This window comes from Scyliorhinus torazame, chromosome X (assembly GCF_047496885.1).
Source record: "Scyliorhinus torazame isolate Kashiwa2021f chromosome X, sScyTor2.1, whole genome shotgun sequence".
Taxonomy (NCBI): Eukaryota; Metazoa; Chordata; class Chondrichthyes; order Carcharhiniformes; family Scyliorhinidae; genus Scyliorhinus; species Scyliorhinus torazame.
The window spans coordinates 28,800,300-28,819,843 of NC_092738.1; positions in this window are offsets into that span (position 1 = coordinate 28,800,300).

Below are 19,544 nucleotides of genomic sequence, written 5' to 3' on the forward strand. Positions count from 1 at the left end.
TCCCTTGCAATATTCCCGGAGTGAATCATTTCATTAGCACGGATGTTGTATCAAGTGCTTCTGAGCAGACCGTCAATGAAGAAAGCACACATGAAACTTAGAAGATCGGGATTTAAGGGTAGATTCACCGACAGCAGGAAAGGTTATTTTAAAGATCTTCTTGGCTCTATTAGCCACAAAGGCATGGGAATGCAAATCTATAGATATAAAAGCTGCCTTTTTGCAGGGGCATCGGCTCCAGAGAGACATTTTTCTCCGTCCTCCTAAAGAAGCAGCTAACACAGAAGCGGAACTCAGGAAGTTGAACAAATGTGTATATGGATTAAATGATGCATCTAGAGTCTGGTATTTTTCGGTAAGGTCAGTTTTGTTAAAGTTAGGCTGTTGCCAGTTGTTTTACTGGCACTATAAAGGAAATCTTTCTGGCATTTTTATGATGCATGTCGATGATTTTTTATGGGGTGGGACTAGTGATTTTGAAGCTATTGTAATCTCTGGTTTGAGGAAAGAATTCAGGGTTGGAAGTCAGGCTTCCGGTGCATTTAAATATATTGGACTGGAAATTGGACAGACTAAGTTAGGGGCAACTTTACGTCAGCAATCTTATTTGGAAAGCATCAGCCCAATAGCAATTAGTCGTGGCCAAGTTTCACAAAAAGACGCAATGGTTTCAAAGATAGAAAAAGAGCAACTGCGAAGTTTAATTGGACAACGGAACTGGTTAGGTAGACAGACTAGACCGGACGTGAGTTTTGATGTCTTAGAGTTGAGTACAAAAATGAATGATCCCAAAGTGGAAGACATAATAAGAGCAAATAAAGCGTTGGCCAAACTAAAAATGCAGGAGTGTGTTTTGAAGTTCCCGGTTTTAGGTGACCTGAGGCAATTGAAACTCATAGTTTATAGTGATGCGTCCAACGCAAATTTATGTGATGGGGTTTCAAGCGCAGGAGGTTTTATAATTTTCCTTTTGGGGAACAATGGTAAATGTTGCCCGCTTGTGTGGGAAACAACGAAAATAAGGAGAGTGGTAAAAAGCACTTTGACTGCTGAGACGTTAAGCCTTGTAGAGGCGGTGGATATGGCCTTTTATATAAGTGTGATATTGACAGAAATGTTGGGATTAGGGGATTTGGGTAATATACCTATTGACTGTCACATTGACAATAAATCCCTGTGGGAAAATGTGCACTCTATAAAAAGTGTCAATGATAAGAGGTTATGGATAGACATCGCAAGTTTGAAGCAGATGTTGGACAGAGGGGAAATAACACAAATTAAATGGGTCGACAGGAGCTATCAACTGTCAGACTGTTTTACGAAAAGAGGGGCGAGTTCACAGAAACTTCTGGATATCGTTCTGTCCCGGAATCAGCACTTAGTCTCTGAAACTGAGAATCCCGCTCCACTTCCTTGGCCTTTATTTAATGAAGTGGAGTATCCAGCCGAAGTCTAACATCAGTGACTTTGCTGGCAACTGTCTGGCAAGAATTCCGTTCTTTGCCCAGAAGAGAAGAAACCTTCTGACTGCCAGTAACGAGCGATGGGGAATGATGGTTACTCACTGGTTATAACTGTCTGCATGTGATCATCAACCATTATGTCAGACCAGCATGTGTTCTCATTTGAAGAACAAGATTTAGACTGGAGAACATGGTAGAGGGACAGATTTTTTTTTAGACGTTCTTGCTTCATCGGTTATTTGCAATCCATGGCAATTGAGATAGCTTTTCTTCTGTACCTTTTCTTCACAAAATCATCAATGACATTATCATTGGTAAAATCTTGTATGGATATATTTTCAATCATCAGCATTGCTCAACTTGTAAAATGTCCCTGACTCATAGTACTTCGCACATAATTGTTCACTTTTCAATGCAGAGAAAGAACGCTCACTGGGAGCATTTGCGACAGGTATTGTTAAAAATATTTTCAGAATTGTTTCCACATTTGGAAGGTTTGCCTGCAAATGATCACATACAAGTCTGTACAAATAAGCTGGTGATCCCAAAGCACAGAGTTCATCATTATCAATTGAATTAATGAATTGTTTCACTTCATCTTCAAAAAGATTTGTATCTATGTCCTCCTGGTAGAATTCAATTAATCTCTTACTACAGTGGCTCTTAGCATTCTCATCCAAACATTCATTGAAAAGCACGCAAAATAAATCAACAGCTTTCTTCAGAGATTCACTTCTACTCTGCAATTGCACTATTATTGTGTCACAAAATAACATTGATGTGGAGATGTCGGCGTTGGACTGGGGCCGTACTCATGTGAGCAGAACTTGGCTATAAGTTTCTGCTTGGCGATTCTGCATTGTCGCGCGACAGTTGCCAGGCAGGAATGTTCACTTCCAGTCGGGGAACACTTCAGCAGTCAAGGGTATTCAGCCTCTGATCTCCGGGTAAGCGTTCTCCAAGGCGGCCTTCAGGACGCGCGACAACGCAGAATCGCCGAGCAGAAACTTATAGCCAACTTCCGCACACATGAGTACGGCCCCAACCGGGACCTTGGATTCATGTCTCATTACATTCACCCCCCACCATCTGGCCTGGGCTTGCTAAATCCTACCAACTGTCCTGGCTTGAGACAATTCATACCTCTTTAACCTGGGATTACCCCTCTCTCTGGATCTGTAAAGACTTACTTACCTGCAAATGCTCGGATTCAAAGTATCATCTTGCATCTTTGACTTTGTCGACATATATGTTTCTGGAACCTACCTCTTCATTCACCTGAGGAAGGAGCAATGCTCCGAAAGCTAGTGATTTGAAATAAACCTGTTGGACTTTAACCTGGTGTTGTAAAAGTTCCGGTGTCAGAGGACAGAGATATTGTTTGAACCACAAACTCTGATGTACCCAAAACAGCAAACACTCCATCAACAGTGCCGAACTCACCTCAGCCCTAAAAATGCCTATCTCATCAGCCAGTGTTTGCAGCAGGACCCTTTTATCCCACCCCATCATGAAAAAGATCAAATCCAGTTGGTCTGCCTGCCCGCGTTGCCTGTGCCATGAGCTCAAAATCCCATGGGCAATGTCAAATTTGGGTCAATTGGTGTTTTAATCCGCTTAATTATATCCGCTATTGTCAGCGAGCACACTGCCGATCTGTGCCTGCGCCCACCAACTGAAATATCGCGTGAGTGCGCGATGATGTCAAGATGGGTGCCTGCCCAAGATGGCCACCGTGAAATCAGCAAGGTTGAGCCGGCGAGAGGATTCACAACCATTGCAGGGTTTCCCAGATTGCATCCATGAGGCCATCAAGGTGCCATGTGTTGGAGTTGGGTTTCGACATGGACAATAACACTTTACTTCTTACACAGCATTTGTGTGTTTAGTGAACAGAATCCTAGTAGGGCAGGCAAAGGAATTCTGAGTATGTGCATATATTTTAGCCTGTGCGTAGCCAACAGCTGAGTCATCTCTGCTGCTTCGCTGCTTGTGGGAAATGAATGTGTTGTGAAGCCCTCATTAGCAGTGTATCAGTGACCTTCTGTATGCAGTCAGACGTGATTGACTGTGAGATACCTGCATAATCACCCTCCACCCGGAGCCTGAATGAGTCAAGAGTTCATGGTGGCAGTGACCTCCACAGCTGCAGGTAATATAGTGGCAATCGCACAGGGCGATCTTGTGCCTGTACGAAGCTGATGGCATGTATTTGGGAGCACATCTCCACAATGTAGAACCTCTGTCCTGGTGTTGCCAAATAGTTGCTTGTTTGCCAGTATTTTTTGAAAGGTTAATGCCTCACTATCCATGTTCCCTTTCTTTCTTCCTTTTGTGCCCAAACTGCTCCTTTAAATCAGCAGCTTCTGAAATTAACACAATCCTAATCACATCAAATATTGTTGGCACTCATTAGTGTTCCTGATCTGGATGCCAGTGTAACACAGTGCTTCTCTCGGGAGTTGAGTTTAAGGACGAGGCCAGGTTAGTTTGAGGTTCAAGTAGCAACCATAGACACTTATTCGCTTATTTTCACTGAATGAATGAATTTCCTCTCTGAATGTAAAATGCCATTCTAAACTCCTACTCACATGCATACACAATATAGCTATACTATTGAATTAGACATTGTTAAGAACGCAGCTGATGCTAAATGCCAGAGTTTTCCAAATCCCAGAAAGGAAACTTGGATTGCCAGTTCCTACCTGTATTTTTTGCAAATTTTTGTGAACTTGAACCAGCTCTGCTCTGCTCAGCTCAGCTCCCCATATGGAATCACCCCTCCCACTGACATACTGTTTTTTCTTTTGATCTCTTCTTATCTTAACTACTTGTCTTAGAGGCCCTTCTTAATGACATTTCTTACATGAGCCCACCCTTTTCGAATGTAAGTGTGAAATTCACCCTCATCATCTCTTGTGAACTTTGACCACCTGTGCTTTGACTGCTGAATGTTTATGCCCTATTGTTATCCATTTTGGTTCAGTAAATATCTGTTTACAGTGTTGCTAGGCTAATCCACATATCATAGAATTTACAGTGCTGAAGGAGGCCATTCGGCTCATCGAGTCTGCACCGACCCTTGGAAAGACCACCCTACCGAAGCCCACAGCACCACCCTATCCCCGTGACCCCTTTTTGGACACTAAGGGGCAATTTAGCAAGGCCAATCCACCGAACCCGCAGATCTTTGGACTGTGGGAGGAAACCGGAGCACCCGGAGGAAACCCACGCAGACACGAGGAGAACGTGCAGACTCCGCACAGACAGTGACCCAAGCCGGGGATTGAACCTGGGACCCTGGAGCTGTGGAGCAACTGTGCTAACCACTATGCTACCGTGCTGCCCAAGACTTCAGTCAGTCTGTCTTCCTAACCAATTCCCATTAATAATACTTAGCTCTCTTTTTAATCACACATTCCCAGAATACATTCCCAGAACACAATCCCAATTATTAGATTGCTTAATTTTCATGAACTTCATGACAACATTAACTAGATTAGTGTTGAATGAAGGGTAGCAGCTGTGATAAAATAAACCAATCCTCCCTAGCTTTCATACTGGCTCCTTGTTGCTTCCTTATAGTAGCTGGACTGTAGTCTAGCAAGCCACGTTAATAACATGCTGTCCTGTAGAGGGATTCCGTTCTGGAGTAGCTGTTGGTACTCTACTTGTATCTCAACTATAAAATTCATCAGACTCATTTGATTCTTCCCAACCCCTTTCTTCTTCATGAACCTCTGAAGTAAAACATGATCTACATGAAAAAACCTAACCTTTCCATTACCAAACAACCTGGCCGAATATGTGTGAGGATCACATATTTTCACAACTCTTCCTGGTAATCACTACAACCACTCATGATGATGATCTTTCACTTCAAGCTTCTAGTTGAAGCTCAGACTTCTTTCTCTGACTGTGCTCCTTTCACAGTTCTCTTTCCGCCTAGATTGTTGCTCTTCTACTGACGGTGCTAAATGTGACTTCAGCAATGAAAACCTCATTTTGGCTGGCGTTCTGCCGATAGCAGTGTGAGGTGTGTCACAATAAATAAACAAAACGACTGCCAGTTAGTGATTCAGTGACAACTGAGGTGCTTCCAATTTGTACCCTGCATTTGATTAACAAGAGCATGTTTAACAATGCAGCACCAGCAGCACGGTAGCACAAGTAGATAGCAGCTCTGTGGCTTCACAGCGCCAGGGTCCCAGGTTCGATTCCCGGCTTGGGTCGCTGTCTGTGCGGAGTCTGCATGTTCTCCCCGTGTCTGCGTGGGTTTCCTCTGGGTTCTCCGGTTTCCTCCCACAGTCCAAAGACGTGCAGGTTAGGTGGATTAGCCATGATATATTGCCCTTGGTGACCAAAAAGGTTAGGAGGGGTTATTGGGTTACGGGGATAGGTTGGAAGTGAGGACTTAAGTGGGTCGGTGCAGGCCCGATGGGCCGAATGGCCTCCTTCTGCACTGTATGTTCTATGTCTATGTCTAATTTGCACTGTACATTCTGCTGCTCTCTTTAAAGCTAGGTGATACAGTGGGACTCCATTCAGTCTCATAAATTTGACAAACCCTTTTGAACAAAACTGAGGTTCTTTGTCAGAAACAATGTTCTCTCGTAACCCATAATCAGCAAACAAACTGTGCAGGATATCTAGAGTTTCGCTAGTTGTTGTTCAATTCATCTGAAACTTCTCAAATAGCTATCTATCACAATGAATAGCTGATGTCCATCAAAATTTGAAATATCTATGTGCAGCCTCTGTCACGCTCCAGCTAGCCATTTCCATGGTTACAAAGGGATTGACAGCAGCTTCTTTTCTCCGGCTTGACATACGCTACACTGTTTCACTGTATCTTCTATGTACCTTTCAGGAATTACAACTCTGGCTCCCCACATAACAAAATGTTTATCAACTGACAACTCATCCTTACGCATAATACGTGGGCTGATTTTTAAATTCAGTGCCTGTTGACTATCCATTTGTGATATCGTCATGTACCCTTGCCAATGGTGTCCCTACGAGTTGGTCAACCAAAGTTATCTGCTGTGACTGGCAACTCATCTATATGTGAAAAGAAAACTACGGGTGTGATTTAATGGGAATGAAACAGAGTGCTGCGTCAAACGCATTTAGCTGGATGCTTCCGAGCGCTTGCAGCACCGAGAAAAACCCCACTATTAAATGGAACTCTGCTTCATTCCGAGGCGTCAGCAAGAAACACCCCACCGAGGCCGCACTCAGTCCTACAGGGAACGTCCAGACCTGATCCGCAGCACGGGTAAAATGCCACCTTGGCACCATCAGCCTGGGTGCCACCCTGCCCAGAGGACAACCATCCAGGGACCTCCGATCACCTGGGAGACCCCACTTAGTGCCGTTCCACCGGGTCCCCATTTGTGGAGGCCAATGTTAAACAGCACCCGGCTGGGGACTCCTCAGCAAGGGGATTCAATCCCAGGCACTGGTTAGATCTGGTGCATGCCTATTCAAGTGTGCCTAGCTGCACACGTTAATATGCAAATTTAGGTCTCGCCCATTGTGGGCGGCATCCAGATTGCGACACCTCACGTGATCCTGTTAGATCTCGCGAGGTGTGGCGAGCCAGGTAAATACCGCGAGAGGCGTCTCACGTGATTTACTGGCCACATTGCGTTCCGCCTTGGGTGCGGCCATTAGATTTTGCCCTACATCGTCCCTGTTGGGCTCATCCTCTGATGGTGTTGGTAATCCAGACAATTCCTCAGCGTTACAATGACGTCCCGACAATGTCGTACTCAGGCCAAATCAAAGGCCATTTCTGCATTCAGGCTGCAGCTAAGGTGGATACTGGAAACTTTGGACTCAAAATAGCCGACAGTGGCAGTTTTGATTGTGAAACTACAACCAAAGAAGTATTTCTGAAATCTTCTCACTGCAAGAATCAAAGACAATGCTTCGCATTCTATCTGAGCATAGTTCTGCTCACTGGCAGTGATGGTGCATGAGGCAAATGCATTGGTCTCTTTTCACCATTCTCCAACACATGAGATCACAGCACCCATACCTTATGCAAAGGCATCACGTGCTAGATTCATATTCATGGACACATTGTAATGTAAAAACATTGTAACACCTTCCAATTGATTTTTACACAATTGGAATGCCTTGTCACATTCCCCTGTTCAATTCCACAGAACACCCTTCCACATGAGTTTATTCAATGTGTTATGGGCCAGGGTTTAGAAAACCCCAAAGTGTATCATGGAGTTCACCTGACCCACAACTTTTAATAGATTGTGGTATGGGGAGCACACGGCCCACTCTACAGGTGTGGTACAGCAGAAATGGAAAAGTATTTTTTAAAGCAAAACAATGTTTATTCTATGAACTCAAGTTCTGGTTTAGCACAGGGCTAAATCGCTGGCTTTGAAAGCAGACCCAGGCAGGCCAGCAATTCCCATACCAGCCTCCCCGAACAGGCGCCGGAATGTGGCGAGTAGGGTTTTTTCACAGTAACTTAATTTGAAGCCTACTTGTGACAATAAGCGATTTTCATTTTCATTTTTTCATCTCAAGTTAACCTTTTTAAAACATACAGTCAACATCTTAGCAACCATTAGTTCAAATACAACCCCAAAGAATACAACACTAAGTAATCCTTTAAGCTTTCCTTTTAACATCCATAAGACTTAAAAACAAAATCTTTAACAGAAGCACATCAGGTTAAAGTCACTACTGAGAGCAGTTATTAGTTTTAAATCACCAAAGGATCGATTTACAGTCTTTAGATTACAGAGAGAGAGACTCATACACCTTCTGGCTGTGACTGCAGCTATCACGCTCTGAAAACAAAACTAAAACACACCCTGCAGCAAACAGCCTAAAACAAAAGTAAAAAGCTGACAGACAGCCCAGCTCCACCCACACTCTGACATCACTGATAAACACCCATTTCTTAAACACCCATTTCTTAAAGGTACTCTCACATAACAAATGGGTGCAATAAGGTTTGCCAAATTTGGTTGAATTTGCCATAGTAATTCACTGGACCCTAAAATGATCTGAGTTCAGAGATATTCCAAGGGTGTGACGCATTTTTTGTTGTTTGAACCTTTTGGTAGGATACAACCCATCTTTATTCACCCTGTGGTCCAAATACTCTACAGAGTTTTGAAACATTTCACATTTGTGTGCCTACGCCCAAACGACATGCTTTTCCAAACTATGGAGCTCCTTTTTGAGTCTGTCATCATAAGTTTGCCTGTTTGGAGTTGAAATAAGTATGGTGGCTTACGGTGGCGGCATGTAGGGAGCAGTCACGCACAGGGTGGCTCCCGCCAGAGTACTTTGATTTTGGCCCTTTTAACCTGGTTTTTGAGTGTGAGTTGGGGTGGCACTTTGTTAGTGCAATGGGATAGGGCTCCGATGTAACAGGAATGTCCAAAAAGTACAAGACAAGGCAGCAGACAAGCAAAGAGTCATCGTCAGACATGGAAATCACTCGAACCTCATCTGCTGAGAAAATGGCGGAGTCTCCTGCTGAGACTTTGGCATCTTGGCAGTAGAACTTAAGATGTTATGGCTCCGAGGACCTCAACAGAGCAATAGAATGGGGGCCCTGGTCCCTACTCGTGCGGCCTTGGCAAAACAGACCAGATGGTCGAGGCGCAATGCTTGGTGATACAGGGTGTGGAAATGGCCCTCTCGAAGCAGAGTGACTAGATCTCCTCCCTGGAAGCGAAGTTGGCACGGGTGGCCGGCGATAATAAGGTGCTCAGGTCAAGAATCGCTCCAGAAGGCAGAACCTGAGAATTGTGGGGCTGCCAGAGGGTCTGGAGGGCACAAATCCTATGGAATACATGGCGCAGATGTTGGAGAAGATGGTGTGAGAGGGTGGAATGCCATCCTTTCTGAGCTGGATCCAGCCCACCGCTCATTCAGGCAAAAGCGCCGTTCTGGCGAGCCACCGTGGGCGATCATTGAGCGGTTCCATAGCTACCAGGAGAAGGAACGTGGCCTGTGGATGGTGAAGCACCATCGGATGATAAATGGGAGGGCCATGCCATTAGGCTCTACCAGGATGTAGGAGCGGAACTGGCAAACAGGCATGTGGCGTTCAAGAAAGCCAAGGCTGCATTCAAAGTCAGATTGCCACTCCTAGTTTCTTACCGAGAAATGTGCATTGCAGCATGCCCCTGAGGCATTCTATTGAGGGTTGCAGAGTTGGATGCAAGGATGCCACTAGCCACTAGCCGTGGTTGGAAGATCCAGGGAGGATGGGGAGTGAGTGGGTGTCAGGTGGTCTGGGGAGGGGGGGTGCATAGTCGGGGTGGGGAAGGATGGTGCACAGTCATTGGGGGGGATGTTGGTTGCAGTCCAGAGGGTTGCCGTCAGAGGGGAGGGGTTTGCAGTCACGGGACGTCCAGTCAGAGGGGGTGCGAGGGCTAGTGGTCATTGGGGAGTAGTCATGGTGGCCTGTGGAGGCTCAGGAGTGTGCGGAGGGTCATGTGGGAGGCCAGGGAGTGTCGTGAAGTGTGGGGGGTAGTCAGGAGTGCTGGGGGGGGGGGGGGGTCCCATGGGGAGTGGGGCTCCTGTGTGGGTCCCATGGGGAGTGGGGCTCCTGTGTGGTATCCCGAGGATGGTTGGGGGTTGCAGTGGGAGGTGGGGGGGTGGGGGTGGGGGGCGGGTAGTCAGAGGTCCCATGGGGGTTGGGGAGGTCAGTACAATAGTTACCCAGACGCTAGAAGTGATTTTAATTCTTTTAACTTTTTCTGGGTAAATATTGCTGTATGACAGTTGGAATCGTCCAACTTTTGTGATTTAAATTGCATTTTTGGATGGTTCCCAGTGCAGGGCAATTGCCCAGTAGACATTTGAACTTCCCGGACAATCATTGTGCAATCCGTACCTGGAAACTTCCATGGGGGATGCTTAGCTCAGGGCAATTTGAGGGCACTCCCCAGATACACTGCCCTGAAGCTTGGAAATTACAGGCCATAATATTGAAAAAGATCTGGCCTCCTGACAACATTGTGAATAAATCTTCATGGTTGGCAAAGTATTGTGTGTATTCCGGTAACTGATTTAAAGTTACTTCTGATGCATGTAGACATTGTTATATTTCATATTTGTGGCAGTAATGTTATTTTAAAAACCCTGGTTTAAAATACAGACAGACAGTATGTCTGCTAAAGCTGTAATTAAAGAGTCGTAAAATATGAGGTAATGATTGATTCCAACCACTCAGTTGCTGATAGATAAAGGGCTAATGGAATTGTGTTTTGATTGCAGGAAATTCTCTGGAGTGTAGATGATTTATGAGGGAGTGGTATTTAGGCCTAACTAAACAGGTCATGGAACTTAGTGGGACATAGATGATGTAATTAATGAGAAGAGCCAGGTCCGTCTGTAGTTTTGCAGTCTGCTACAATATATTATGTTGAACAGCAGTTAGCCATAGGACTTGAGTCTGACAAGACAGAAGCGTACTGGATCTGCTCTTGAAAGGGTCCCACTCTAAAAGTAACTACACAGAAGACCGTAAGTAAACCTGTTGTGTTAACTTTATTTATAAGTGGCATTTAATGGGTTGCTTAATTGGAATTAGTGGCAGGTGTAGATAGTAAATTCAAGTTTTCCTTTTATTTAAGAACTGGCTAATTGATCATTGTAAAGCAATTTCTTTGATGTTCATGTGATTAATTCTGTGTTTAAATTAAACCTTGTTTTAACATAAAAGATACCTATTGAATCACAGAATCCCTACAGTGCAGGAGGGGGCTGCTCGGCCCATCGAGTCAGCACTGACCTTCCGAAAGAGCACCCCACCTAGACCCACTACCCCGCCCTATCCCTGCAATCCCACCTAAGCTGCACATCTTTGGACACTAAGAGACAATTTAGGGTGGCCAATTCCTCTAACACACACGTTTTTGGACTGTGGGAGGAAACCGGAGCACCCGGAGGAAACCCACGCAGACATGGGGAGAACGTGCAGACTCCGCACAGACAGTGACCCAAGCCGGGAATCGAACCTGGGACCCTGGTGCTGTGAGGCAGCAGCGCTAACCACTGTGCCGCCCACAGATTGGTCAGAGTCATCAGCCCTGGGGTGAAGTACCCTTTCCTCACAGTTTTACAAATGTGAAAATTGTTTGGGGGTTCTCACCCGGTATTCTAACAAATGTTGGAGTCTGGTCCGGTATCCTCACATACCTGAAAATCCCCATGTATTCTCACATTACCATGTGACTTTGTTACTATCACTATGGGAGCAGCCATTCTACTTTAGAGACAATGGCTTGAATTTTTCGGGTGGTGGGGTCTCACCTGCCGCCATCCGAGGAGTCAGAGGGGAACACGTCCCGCCAACGCCGAGTGCCCCACAGCCATTCCACGCTTGAATCAGTGTTAAATGGCTGCAGGTGGGATTCCCAGCCCTAACTCGGGAGGAAGTCCCGCCTCAGAGAGCTGCTGACCAATCAGATTGGCCGACAGCTCTCCAGACCCTGCAGTGACAAGATAAGTGGACTGAAGAGGAATTTTATAAGGGCACCTGAAGTACCAAGATAAGTTCAATGGGTTCCAGGGAAAGGAGGGTAGGGAAGGCCTGAGGTGGACATAAAGGGAGAGGCTGGGGTTGGGCGCAGGAAGGGAGTTCCAGAGGCCAGCAGACCTTAAGGGAGGGGCGCCGAATTTCAGAAGGGGGCTTCTGATGGCGGTGCTTCCCATCACCTTCTCAGCCGACAGCTAAATTGGTTGATTTTTGGGCTTCCCCATGCAAGGTCAATCCTCCTGCCAGCCTACAAATTGAGTCTGGGTGGGAAACGGTCCTGAAGTATAGGGGCCTCAATTAGGGTAAGTGCAGGCATCCCGTTTGAGGTCTTGTCCCCATCAGCGGAAATTTGCTGTATGGTCGAGGAAGTAATCTGGAGGTAATCCCATTCCTTCAATTTAATGCCCCCCCCCCCACCTAAAATCCAACCAATGTTCTCAGACCCCAGTATTTTCCGTTCTCCTTCTACTTTCTATCTCATAGCACTGGGTACTGGATGCCTGTAATAAATGGGTCTTGCGTTCCACTGAACCCGTATATTAGCCTTGTATCCTCGAATTGTTTTGTCGGTTTTACTAAACACCTGGGGGTACTTGTTAAGCACATCATCTTGCAATGTGAATTTTGCTACAACGTGAAAACATTTGTTCCAAGTTAACATCAGTGCTATTAACCAGTTTCTTCCCAACAAGGTTGCTTTTTCACCCTTCACTACAATATTGGTTAGTTATGCACAGTGCTCTTTGTATGTGGCTACTGGTACAACACCCTGGGCTAGTGTACGGTCAATTCCAGTCGCCCTTGACCCGGAGTCGCAACACAACTGAATTAACGAATAATTGTTAGAAAAACACCCAACGTCTTTGGCCCTTGGCCGCCCAATAATTACAGTCACCAGGTTTGTAATGTAAACACAATTACGTTTTATTAATAACAAGAATTGTAATGAAATATGCAGCAAATACAACTGGTTAACTATTTTCTAATTCCTAATTCCCCACTTTAATTTGCCCCCACCCTCTACACACACACAAACACACACACAAGACAGACAAACACAGAGGGGAAGAAAGGGGTAAAAACAAATCTTAAGTAAAAGGAAATAAAGAGTCTTTGTTTCAGATGGTGGTTTTTAGCACCTTCCTCCTCTTCAAACTTTGCTTTAAGTTCAAGGCTTTACTGCAGATTCATTCAGGTCTCTGTAGTTTCAGGAATACAACACTCGCAGCCTTTCTGGAGAGGGAGAGAAAACAGGTCCTTGTCTTTGTGTGTCTCGGACTCAACTGCTCCCTGAGGTCTCTGAGAGCCCTCCCACTGGGATAGGATCCAATCACCACCGGTTACCGGGCAGAGTACTGCCTTTTGGTCAATTCATTGGCCACCAGCCAATCAATCAAACCAGGTCCTACCCCCATCTCTCTCTGGTGCCGAAAAGTCTGAAGCTCTTGTTCAAACTAGCAGATTGTTCTCTCCTGCAACATCTGAATTCCTCATTCTCTCTGCTGCTTGACTTAAAGATCCATGTCCATTAATCATCCATGGAGCAAAATAAAAGAAAGAGGAAATAAGGGAATAAGCAGGAAGGATCCTTACACTACATATGATTTCTCCAGCTGATGTTGACACAACTCAACTTGTCAAGATATAGCGATTCAGGAATCACGCTGACTGATGCACCTGCATCGACCTCCATGTTTACCAGAGTTCCATCCAACTACTTGGACTGTGATGCCTTGCGAATTTCCACCATAGATTCTTGTGCTTCAGATTGTGTGGGTCTTATCGACCTGCTGGTGTTCAACAACTGTATACAGTGACTGCATTTCCTACAGCCAGCCTATTCTCCATTTACCTTCTTCCCAAATGTCTTGGCAAAATGACCCTTCTTTTTGTAGCTGTAGTACTCTGCCTTCCGAAATGGACAATTCTGTTCCAAATGTTGTTCTAAGCACCAATAACAGGAATTTGTGTCGTACCACTGCTACTATTAAATGTCATCACTGGGGCCTTCGATTTACTCAGCTGCAACTTATTTACTTCAGCAGACGACTGACAGTTATTAACTCTTCAGTCACATTCCGCCATGTCCATGGGCAATGCTGTTTGACAAGCTATGTTGAAAGTTGGCTTGGCAATTTACTACGAATATGTTCACTTTTTAAAACACACACAAATCTGTCCCAAAATGCTCTCTCTTGAAATTCTTCAAAATTACAATGAATGGATAGCTTTTTCAGAGCCACAATAAACTCTCCAATCAGCCCTCTGGGTAACTGATTCCAGGTTCCAGACCAATAGCTTTCTGCAATCTCCAATAACGTGGGATTTTAGTCCTGCTCAAGCTTTCATAAAATGTCTGACAGTGGCATGGTCTTTTGGCTTCGCAGGGGCTAGAAAATTCTTGAGTATTTCCTGCACTTCTGGGCCTGCTTCTGATATATCACCCTTTTCCTTCCCCCCACTGCCGTGGTCACCTTGCAATCTGTAATGGCTGTCATGTCATGAGTGTTGGGGGACATTTCCTGATGACGAATGTGATATAAAATAGTTACTTTAGAGATATTAGTTAATGTAATGTAGAAATAAGCCACTTTGATTCTGGCAAGTAGAGACAAAGGATTTTAGACCGCATGGAAAAAAGCAGGAAGAGGTGTGTCTATGAGTGATGCTGAATTGATAGGGGCCGGAGAAAGGGATTGGAAGTGAGCCAATCAGAATAGATCAAACAAGTCAGGAGGGACATAGGATGACCTATGGGTGTCGAGTATGTGAAACTTGATGCCATTTGAATGTATCAGTACTGATCTCTTTGTCTGGGACATTCACTTAGTTCCCGGGGCTGCAGAGAGCAACATGTTATCTGTATCACTGTGGACTAGGTAGCTTGCAAGCTGAATAAAATAACTTCTGTTATACTTGCAAATTCATCTCGACTTTTATTGAGGCCAGACTGACGGATAAAGAAATTTGGGATTCAACATTGATACTGGACTGTGATATGGTGGCTCTGTAACTACATTTTTGCTCCTACATTACTTTTGAATAGTTCTGCTGAGACAAAAGGTACTTATTGGCTTGGATGCCTGTTTGGAAGAGGCAATTTGTAGAAATAGATAGTGTATACACAATGCTTGTTAATATCAGAAAGGACACAAAATGGCTGTTAGCTATTTTAGCAATACTCAAGACACAAAATGGCTGAACTAGCCACATTCCTGAACAATAAGTTACAAACTGTGTAAACTACCTCATGAGAACCAGGCGTGGGTATGTATAGGGAGTATTTTAACAGCCGCTGTTAACAGCTTGACAGAACAAGGAATACAATGTATCCTTAATAAGCTCAAGGTCCCCAACTGCAGACAGGACATATCCTTATGTTAGTCTTGAGTGACTTTTGCATGAAGTTAGGGGCGAGTAAGACAACACCCACTTTAACCATATATGTGATAACTGGGATGCTAAGAAAATTGATTGAATTGTAATGAATTGTGACGTGAATATAGTTGATTGATTGTATGTAAATGAGAATACAACTAATTCCGCCCTTAGAATCTGTATATTAACCCCGTGTGAACCTTAGCTCAAGTGAGAAAGAGGATTGCGAGACTGCGTAGTCTCCAAATCTTTCTCCCAGATCTGAAATAATAAACTGCTTCTTTACTTCTTCAAACAGACCTACGTGTGAATATTTTCACCTCTAACAATGGGCTGGATTCTCAGTCGGCGGGATCCTCTGCTTCGCCGGCAGCGCACTCGCGCCCGCGGGTTTCCCGACAGCGTGGGGCCCACAATGGGAAACCCCATTGGCCTGCTGCCAGGACGGAGGATCCCGCTGCCGGTCGGGGCGCGCTGCAACAGAAAACAGGTGCGGCGGGATGGAAAATCCCGCCCCATGTCTATTTATTTCTACTAATGCCATCAATTCACCCATCTTGTTACAAATGTTGCATTCAGGTAAAGAGCATCTAATTCTCTCTTTTTACTGTTTGTCCCTAATCTAATCCTATTTGCTGGCGCACTTATATTTCTACACTGTCCCTTCTTGTCACATTCTCGTAATCATTACCAATACCTTGCTCTATTGCCTTGGTCTTTCTCTGAAAATTTCTAACTTTGCCTCACCTCCTGCCACTATTTAGTTTAAAACCTTCTCGACAGGCCGAATAATCTGCTTCACTGGGCCACTAGTCCTAGCAGGGTTCAAGTGAAGCTCAGTCCAATGGTACAACTGCCTCTTTCCCCAGTACTGGTACCAGTGCCCCATGGACTGAAGCCCATTTCTCCCACATCAACCTGTCATGTGAGGGTACCTTTAAGACATGGATGTTTAAGCAATGTACCGTTAAGAAAACAGTGATGTCAGAGAGTGGGTGGGGCTGAGCTCAGGTCAGCCATTTTGCAGGTTTTTAGTTTCAGTTTAAAAAGCAGTGTGTGTGTGTCTGTGTGTTTCCAGAGAGCGTCAAGTTTTGAAAAGAGCTGGGTGTGTGGCTGTGTTTTTCAGTTTGGAGGGAAAGAGTTGTGTGTGTGTGTCTGTGTTTTTGCAGTGAGCTGGATCTCTGCCATGAAAGACTATCTCTGGATCATTTGGGTGATTTAAAGTGAAGCCTTTAACCTGATGTGATTTTGTTTAAAGGTGTTAAGTCTCTTGGAAGTTTGAAGGAACAGTTTAAGGAGTTATTTACTGTTGCAATATTTTCTGAGTTATCTTTGAAGTAAGGGGTGTTAAGAGATCCAATGTTTATTTCAGATGTTAAGTTGAGTTCATGCAATAAACAGTGTTTTGTGTTTAAAAACCCACGTGTCCATAATTGTAATCCCACCCTAGGGAACAAGCTGTGTGCTAGGAAATGCAACAAATACATTAAAGGGGAGGTTGGTTGAACTCCATGATACATTTTGGGGTTCTGAAAACGCCTCACCCACAACAAACCTATGAGCCCCACATCCTGATCTCATTTGCCTATGCCTATTGCTCTGCCTCAGAAATGATTACCTTTGTGGTTCTGCTTTTTAATTTAGCTCCTAGCTCCTCATACTCCCTTAGCAGATCTATTTTCTTAGTCATATCTATGTCATTGGTACCCATGTGGACCATGACAACTGGACCATTTCCCTCCCACTCTTCTCCAGCCTCGAGACGATGTCTTTAACCCTGACACTGAACAAGCAACATGCTTTGCGACTCATGCCCTCACCAGCAGAGAACAGTATCTGTAGTACATTAAGGGTTAACCTGGGGGAGTTTGGGGCCCGAGGATTGTGGCGAGAGAGCAGAGGTGCCGACAAGTGTGACTCAGCCAGGCCAGCGTGGAGCTCAGATCCAGGCAGGCAGCTAAACCAGGAAGACCAAGTTCATCAACCTCCCCCTGAGAGAAAGAGAAGAAAAATAAAGGAAACTAAAGATGAACTAAAACGGGGAAAGAGAGACTACAGCGAGGAACATAACTGTTCTATGTTCTATGTCCCTTGGTGTCCGTAAAAGAAAAGCTGACTTCCGAGTACCGGTGGTGGGGATGTGTTGAACAGACGCACATCAGGTGGCTCCCCATCCAAGCCAGGAGAAAAAAAAGGGCACTCTTAGTCGAATGTTGCCCAAATTTCAAAGGAAATAAATCCTTCAACAGCAAAAGGTGGGCATCCAAGAAAAGATGCCAGAAAACGGGAGCTCAAGGGGCTGAAGAGACGGCAGAAGCAGCGGAAAGAGCCACAATCAGCAGGCGAACGAGACGGCAGACACACGGCGAAGGGACCTCGGCCACCCAGGAGAGAGGACGACTGGTGACCTGAGCATGAGCATCACCTGGAGACGAATGGACGAGCTTCCTGATAAAGGAGCTGACCACCATGAAGGAGGCGATCAGGATAGAAATCCAGGTGGCGGTGAAGGTGGCGGTGGCCGAGGTGATGGCCACCATGCAGAAGGCAATCAATGGGCTGGGGAATAAAGTGGAGACACAGGAGATGACGATCCTCGACCTGGAAAATGCTTCGTCAGACCAGAGCAACAGAATCATCGCCCTGGAGGCAAAAGTGAAAACGTTGGCGGCGGTCCAGGGGAACTTAAGGGGGAATGTCGAGGACTGGGAGAACAGGTCCCGATGACAAAACATCAGGATCGTGAGCCTGCCGGAAGGTATCAAGGGCAAAGACCCGATGTACTACGTCGCCCATGTGCGGGGCGACTTAGTCGGGACAGTTTCCCCAAACCTCCTGAGTTCGACAGAGCGCACAGGTCGCTCAGACCGAAACCTAAGGCCGGGGAGCAGCCAAGGGCAGTTCTCTCAAAGCTCCACCGATATCAGGACCGTGAGAGGATCCTGCGGTGGGCACGCCAGTCAAAAGCGGGCACCTGGGAAGGACACAAAATCAGAATCTACCAGAACACTGAGACACTTTACCTAAGGGGTGTGACTGCCTCCTCGAACAAAGTGCCTCAGTAATTTTATCCCTCCCTGATGAATCAGTGTCCAAAGCCTGGACTCCAGCCGGTCAATTGTGAGCCAAGTTCCTCAAGTTGCAGACACTTACTGCGGATCTGGTTGCCGTGGGCTGGACTGGTGTCCGGCAGCTTGCACATGCTACAGCCACATCATCTGTCCTGACAACTCTATTGTACTCTATTGAATTAATTGGGGTTTCAAGTTTTGAAATATCAATAATTATTTGGAGCTATATTAAGTAGCTTTGACAGAGTTGGCTGGAGTGGACTGGGAAAGGAGTTTAACAGGAAAGATGGTTGATCAGCACTGGCAGAGATTTATGAAGATAGTTCATGACTCCCACAAAGATATATCTCAGTGAGGAAGAAGGATTCTCGGAAGAGGATAATATCCTAGGATATTAAAGGAAGTAGCTCCAGAGATAGTGGATACACTGGTAGTAATCTTCCAAGAATCCTTAAATTCTGGAAAATTCCCAGAGGATTGTAAAACTGCCAATGTAACTCCCTTATTCAAAAACAGGTAACTATAGACCAGTTAGCTTAACTTCTGTCATTGGGAAAATGTTAGAGTCCATTATAAAGGATATAATACCAAATAATTAGAAATGCATAATATAATCAACCAGAGTCAGCATGACTTCATGAAGGAGAAATCATGCCTGACGAATTTATTAGAATTCTTTGAGGTGGTAACGAGCAGGGTAGATAAAGGGGAACCAGTAGATGTAATATACTTGGATTTCCAAAGAGCGTTTGATAAGGTACTGCACAATAAGCTACTTAATAAGAAGAGTTCATGGAATTGGGGGTAGTATATTAGCATGGATAGAGGCCAAAGAGTAAATGCTGGAAAATCTCAGCAGGTCTGGCAACATCTGTCGGGGTAGAAAAAAGCTCATGTTTTGACTCCAGGTGATCTTTGTCAAAGCTGGATCTTTCACAAAGGGTCATCTGGACTCGAAGCATTAGCTCTTTTCTCTCCCTACAGATGCTGCCAGACCTGCTGAGATTTTCCAGCATTTTCTCTTTGGTTTAAGTAGTTAAGCTATAAATTTAATACAATACTTATTTCTCTCTGGTCCTAGTTTAAACACTACTTCCT